The sequence below is a fragment of the Magnolia sinica genome, chromosome 11 (genome assembly GCF_029962835.1).
Source record: "Magnolia sinica isolate HGM2019 chromosome 11, MsV1, whole genome shotgun sequence".
Taxonomy (NCBI): Eukaryota; Viridiplantae; Streptophyta; class Magnoliopsida; order Magnoliales; family Magnoliaceae; genus Magnolia; species Magnolia sinica.
In genome coordinates this window covers 73,183,377-73,190,147 of record NC_080583.1, presented here as the reverse complement: position 1 = coordinate 73,190,147, position 6,771 = coordinate 73,183,377, and positions in this window count along the sequence as shown.

Below are 6,771 nucleotides of genomic sequence, written 5' to 3'. Positions count from 1 at the left end.
AATAACTAGGGTCTATATGCAATATTTGACCCTCAACAGTCCCCACAATTGAGAAGTTAATTGGTTAGTATTTAAGATTCTTTTAATAGCTTTTTGTATTTGATTTTGCGATCTCTATTCAATTATATTTCTTTTGAAAATGGAATATTGATTTTGCCCTTTTTGAAATCAAAATCAAATCAAGCAAGTCCAGGTTAATTTAATTTAAAAATCATTTAGATCTAAGAACCCTTTCATATGTGAGTTTGTACATTGAACATCTACATCGAATTGGTTCTACCGGGCTTCATCAAAAGAAGAATCCTCAGATAAGTACATTTCAATTTTCTGTATTTGGTTTGTAAGATTGCCAGAAAATCTTTTACTTCTGGTTGTGACTGAGATAGCCAGAAGATCTCAGTGAGTGGGGTTTTTTAATTGTGGTAGCCCTTTTTGAAAACACAATTGTGAAGGTTTTTGGTGAACCTTGGAAAACCTATTTCATAGTGAAAGCCAATATCTCGAGGGTGAGGATATTGGGAGTGGAGTAGTTGTGTGACTGTTTTTCTAACAGTTGGTGTACACACAAGCGAACCACTATAATTGTTGAAGTTGTGGTGGATGGTTGAATGTGCTTAAGTGTGTGAAATGATTGTGATTTATTTTTAGCATTTGTGGTGAATGATTGTAATTTACTTTATGCACATGTGGTGAATATTGTAATAGTAGTAGAAATTTATTTCTGTTTTATTCTTTATTCCTCTGTATTTTTTGGAGATTTTGATACACAGACCGTTCTAAAAATCAGATTGTCCTACCATAAGCCATTGGTTTTTGGTGTAAGGCTGTCCTTAGAACAACATCTGTATCAACCTCTCAATACTTGTACATTTGAGGTTGTTATTTATTTCTATTATTTGAATTGATAAGTGTTATTTTTATTTATTTCTTTCTTATTCCACATTTAATTTTTTAATTTAGTATAGTCCTATTCACCCCCCCCCCCCTCCCCTCTAGAACTCTTAGCTTGGCCTTTTCAACCCCTAATCATAAGAAAAATTAATGATTGAATATCCACAATTAACAAATTCTTGAGGCCACCAGAATGTTTATTTGCACTACCAAAAAAAAGGAGCAACGTCGTTGGGCATCTATTGGTTTCCCCGAGCCGACGGCTAAAATCCGCCGGCGAATCATACTAAGCCACCACACTAGCAAAGAAGTTTGATTAAAACGCCCACAACAATACTTGTGTTTTATATAAGCCGCCTATCCATTTTGAAAGCTTATTTTAGGGCACGAGCCAAAAAAGGAGGTCGATGGAAAGCCCAAGTAGACTACACCATAAGAAACAATAAAGATTAAGCATCTACCGTTGATACGCGGTGTGTTCCACTCAGCTTCAATTTATGTCTTCTTTTTTTTTCTTTTTTATTTTTTTTTATCATGCCCTAAACTTAACTGTAGAAATAGTTGGCCGGAGTGGATGAGCAAAATACATCACAGTGGGCTCCACGAGCCCTTGACTTGCCCTTCCGTCTCTGGCTTCGCCCCGCCCAGTTCCAAAGCGGATTGACTGGCGTACCACACACCAGCAACTTAGCTTATGTGTTGACGTCACTAAGTTCTGTGGGTCCCATCATGAGGTATGAGTTATATCTAAACCGTCCATCCACTTGGTGAGTTCCTCATGAGGATTGAGCCGGAAAATAAGACAGATCTAAAAATCAAGTGGACCACACTGTAAATAGTGGAGGATTGAACGCATGCCATTGAAACTGTTTTAGGGTCAAAGAAATTTTGGATCAATACGATATATTTTTTTTTCTCTTCATATAGGTCTTTGTGACCTTATGAACAGAATGGATGGAAAGTAAACGTTACAGTGGGCCTTACGAATGCTTTAATAGTGAGAATCACTGTCCCACTGCTATTTGTGGTGTGGTCTACTTGAACCTTATAAATTACGTATTTTTTGTATCAAGATCTAAAAAGATCTTATCAAATGGATGAATGGTGTAGATATTGTAAATACATCATTTTGGGCCCATGTAACTTTGATCTCCTTCCGAGCCGTTTGTAAACTCGGAACTCGAGGAGCGTCAGGGACCGAGGAGGAAACGGACTGGATATTCCTTGCGCTAGTGGTCGGTGCTCCGTGCACCCAACATGATGTATACGTGTCATCCATGCCGTCCATCCATTTTTTCCAGATAATTTTAAGGTACGAACCCAAAACTGAGGTAGACCAAAATCTCAAGTGGGCCACACTGTTGATTGAATTCTCACCATTGAAAACTTCTTGGGGCTACAAAAGTTTCAGAGAAAGCTGATATTTGTTTTTTGCCTTCATCCAGGTCTGTATAACCTAATCTACAGGTTGGATGTCAAATAAGGTCAAGGGACCACACAATATCAACTCGATCCTGGCCTACAAAAAAAGAAAAATTGTCAATCACCGTTGTTTATGTGGTGTGGTCCATTTGAAATATCGTTTGTTAAACTAAAAATAAGGTCTGCAAATTAATGAGTGCTAAAATATTAAAGTACTGAATTTTAGAACTTATATGTATTAAAAAAAAATCTATTTAATAATTTGTCTAGAAAAAAAAAAGTTATGATATATGGAAATAAATATTTTGTTTTACAAAAATTTCTTTGATAAACACAAATTACAAATGTCTGAAAATTGACATTTAATTATATTTGTCCGTCCTATTTCAATTTCTATCTTTTCTAAAGAACGAGATGGAACATATTATTGTCATGCCTCCAAAATTGTCATGCATATGCCCAATCTATTAAAACCTATTAGATGAATAATTTAAATCTTTCATGTTTGCCTGGTGCAATGACATGAATTGATTGTGTAACGAGGCAAGTAGGTGATAATATAAGTGAGTCCTTTATTTTTTGTAATGAACCGGTGAGAGAAGGGTCACACCATGCATGGACTATACATTATATTATTTTTAATAAAATAATCATAACTCTTTGATTGGTATCATCACCAATAGACACACTAAGGGCCTGTTTGGCCGGGCAGATCCCACGGTATTATGAGGGATGGGATCACCTTAATCCCACCGTCCATCCCACGGCGCTGTTTGGGGCAACATATATCCCGCGGCGAACGTATATGTCGGTGGATGAAACGAGGGATTGCGAAATCGCTCTAGGGATCGCCTGCCATCCTGCGCTACAACCTTGAGCCCATCCCATGGAAGCCTCTCCCATCCCGCATACGGACCGACGGGATCGAGCGATGGCAGCGGTCAGGAAGTCGCTGGAGATGGCGGGAGATCATGATTCGCGAGCGAATCTGGTAAGCGTACAAATACCCGCCTTCCGTAGAGTCTTCGTCCCTGTGAGTTTCATTTGAGGGATTGCGCAAGGAAGGTCTGCGTTCATCTCCCTCTGTATGCATGCCTCTATCTATGCTTCTTTCATCATAGCATTTGAAATTCATGTGTTAACAGGCCCCTCATGCTTTCCTGATTGGGGATTTCTTCATGCATGTATGGTGTAGCCCTCAATTTCTCCTATAATTTGGGGCTTCTGCCTTGTGCACGTTGTCATCTCCGGTTTCGGATTTTAATATGTCTTCTAGACGAGGTTGTTGGCGGATTTCACTGTTGATGCCTTCCTCTAGGGGGTTTTGGTCCCTGCATGTCTGCATGTTGTTATGGATTGAAGCTTCCCATTTAGGGGTTTTGCTACTTGCATATTCTGCTGCCGGATTTCAGTGTTGATGCATTACTCTAGCTATTTTCCTCCTTACATGTTCATTCCATTATGGTTTTATACTTTCCATTTAGGGGTTTTGCTACCTGCGTGTCTTATTTGGTGGATTTGAAAATATTAACGCCTTCCTCTACTGGATTTTCTGCTCCCTGCAAGTTGATTCCTAGAATGAATTGAAAGCAATTTTGAGAGCATTTTGACATCATTCTCATTGCTGTGATGAGGATAGCAATTTGCAGCTTAGTTTAGATGAAAAAATTCAATGTTTGGGCTGGAATTTTATACAGTGATGTCTTAGTTTTACATAAAGTGTGGCTCATGGCCCCCTTTTCTCTCTCCATGGCCCACTGTTTCTTGCCCCACCCATTGAAGAGTTAGATCTTTTCACATGGCTATGGGTGTTGAATACACTGAGATTTAGGCCATCTTTAATAGGGACCTTACCAGGACCCATCGGTACACATCCTAACCGTCACAGATTCAAAATCACAAATTTTGAAGAAGAAACAAAACGCACTCACTAATTATAAACCTAGCATACATTAATTCAAACTAAACCGACTAAAATTTTGAACACATAACACACCATCACTTATGTCAAGGTCTCAAAATCAAATTGGTTGAGCTATCCTAACCTCTGGTTTGTGGACACTCGTCTGATGAAGCAAGAACATTGTATCAGCTATGTTTCAATGTTTAATGTACTGGGTAATTCATATGAGGAGAGATTGAAGAGGTAATTCATGGCATTCATATGAGGTTTGCTCTATTACATGGTTAGATTTAGTTCGAATTTCACCTGAGGACTTAATTCAACCAATCTTAGCTGTTATCTTTATATTCTATAAGGTGAGAAACATGGTGGTATAAATAGTTTGATAGAAATCCTTCTCATTTATTTATTATGAATGAGCACTCCTACTTTTAAGGGGAGGATTGTGACTTAGCCAGAGAAGAACATGCATTAGATCCAACTCATTCATTAAATAAACGGCTACATTCTCCCCCGAATATTAAAATTCAGACTACCCTATCATTGTGTGGTCCCGTCGTGATGTAAGTTTTTTAAAACTTATAAAATCCATCAGGGTTAGTGCACATTTGGACCTGGAATGGACAGTGCAGAGGAAGAAGAGAAGGAAAGGGCTATTGTCATGCAAGCGATGGCAGCTTGTGTATCAGCTGTAGGGGAATACTGTTGCGTATATATGTTCAGACAGCCGGCGCGACACGGAGATGATGAGCGGGCGAGGTTCATCAACTCTATAATTCGGGTGACAGAAGTGGATTGTATAGCTCAACTCAGGATGAGTCGAGATGCTTTCTTTGAGCTGTGTACTACACTTTGCGAGAAGACACATTTGCATGACACCTGTCATGTCAGTCTCGAAGAACAGGTGGTTATGTTCCTTCATATAGTTGGCCATAATGTTCGTAATAGGGTCATAGGGCACAGATTTATTCGATCCAGGGAAACCGTTAGCCGTCACTTTAACCGCGTTTTGGATTCTATTGTATCATTATACCCAGAGTTTGTTAAACAGCCAAGCTCAGAGACACCATCCGAGATTCAGACGAATATTAGTTGGGCTCCATACTTTTAGGTATCAATTTCAATGACAATCAATGTATATGTACGTTGCTATACTCATACCCTGAATAACAAATCCGACCCTAAAATAAATTTGACATAATGTATATAGGACTGTGTTAGTGCAATTGACGAGACACATATACCGGCTTTGGTCCAGTGTGCAGATCATGCGAGCTTCCACAATCGAAAAGGATTCCTCTCACAAAATGTACTCACGGCATGTTCATTTGACATGAATTTCCTTTATATATTAGCCGGTTGGGAGGGTTCAGCTTCGGATGAGCGGGTGCTACACAATGCTTTGACTCGATCAGATGATCTATTACATGTCCCGCATGGTACTGGTTACATCTCTCCTAAATTACCCATCCATTTCATATTCACAAAATATTCCAGTGTCCATTTGATGGAACATTCATTTAAATGTGTAGGGAAATACTATGCTATCGACGCTGAATATGCGCATTCATCCAGTTTTATGGCTCCATACTGCGGCATGCGATACCACTTATAAGAGTATCGAACTGGGAGAGCGCCTGCGAATATGAAGGAGCTGTTTAATTACCGACATGCACAATTACGTAATGCAATCGAGCGTTGTTTTGGTGTACTGAAAAATAGATTTCTCATATTGAAGACGACAATTCCGTATGAGTTTCACACACAAGTGAAAGTTATTGTAGTGTGCGTTCTACACAATTTCATACGATTCGTACTTCAGTCTCATGACGATGAATCTTTTCCTGTAGAGGAGAGTAACCCAACACCTCATGAGGTGTCAACAAATGAAGAAAGGCAATGGTTGCTACGCGTCACTCAATAAGAAAAGGATGCTTGGAATCATGTGTGGGATGATATTGCTGCTCGAATGTGGGTAGATACGCAACATAACAGTAGGAGTAGATAGTCAATTTACTTTTACTTCTCCCTTTTACAATTTTACCTGCAAACCGAACAATACTTAAATCCTCGTAATATTTATTACTTAATTATGGAAATATAGATGTGTTGCACATGGATGCACCATTTTTTTGCTCAACAATGTCTCATGTTCTCAGCAGAAGAAGATTGACTTTGAATGTAATTAATGTGTACTTGACATGTGCTGCATGCATATGTGACATGGCAGACCCAAGGTCTAATGATAGTTCAACATTGACACAATCACCGCTTAGAACACCTGTGATGCCGACGCGAAGTTCACCACGTGGGAAGACAGTCAAATCCCTCGCTGAGCCTCTGTCTCGAGCGGCTAAAATTAAATGGAGTGCTGAAATGGATCAAATGCTTTTTAATGTCTTGCTAGAATAGGTTGCTTTGGGACATAAGACAGATAATGATTTCAAGAGGGAAGCCTACCAAGTAACAGCAGAAGAGGTCATGAAGCATACGGACCTACCTGTCAACTAGCAGAATGTGCGGAACCGTCTGAGGTATTACAAGCGCGAATATAT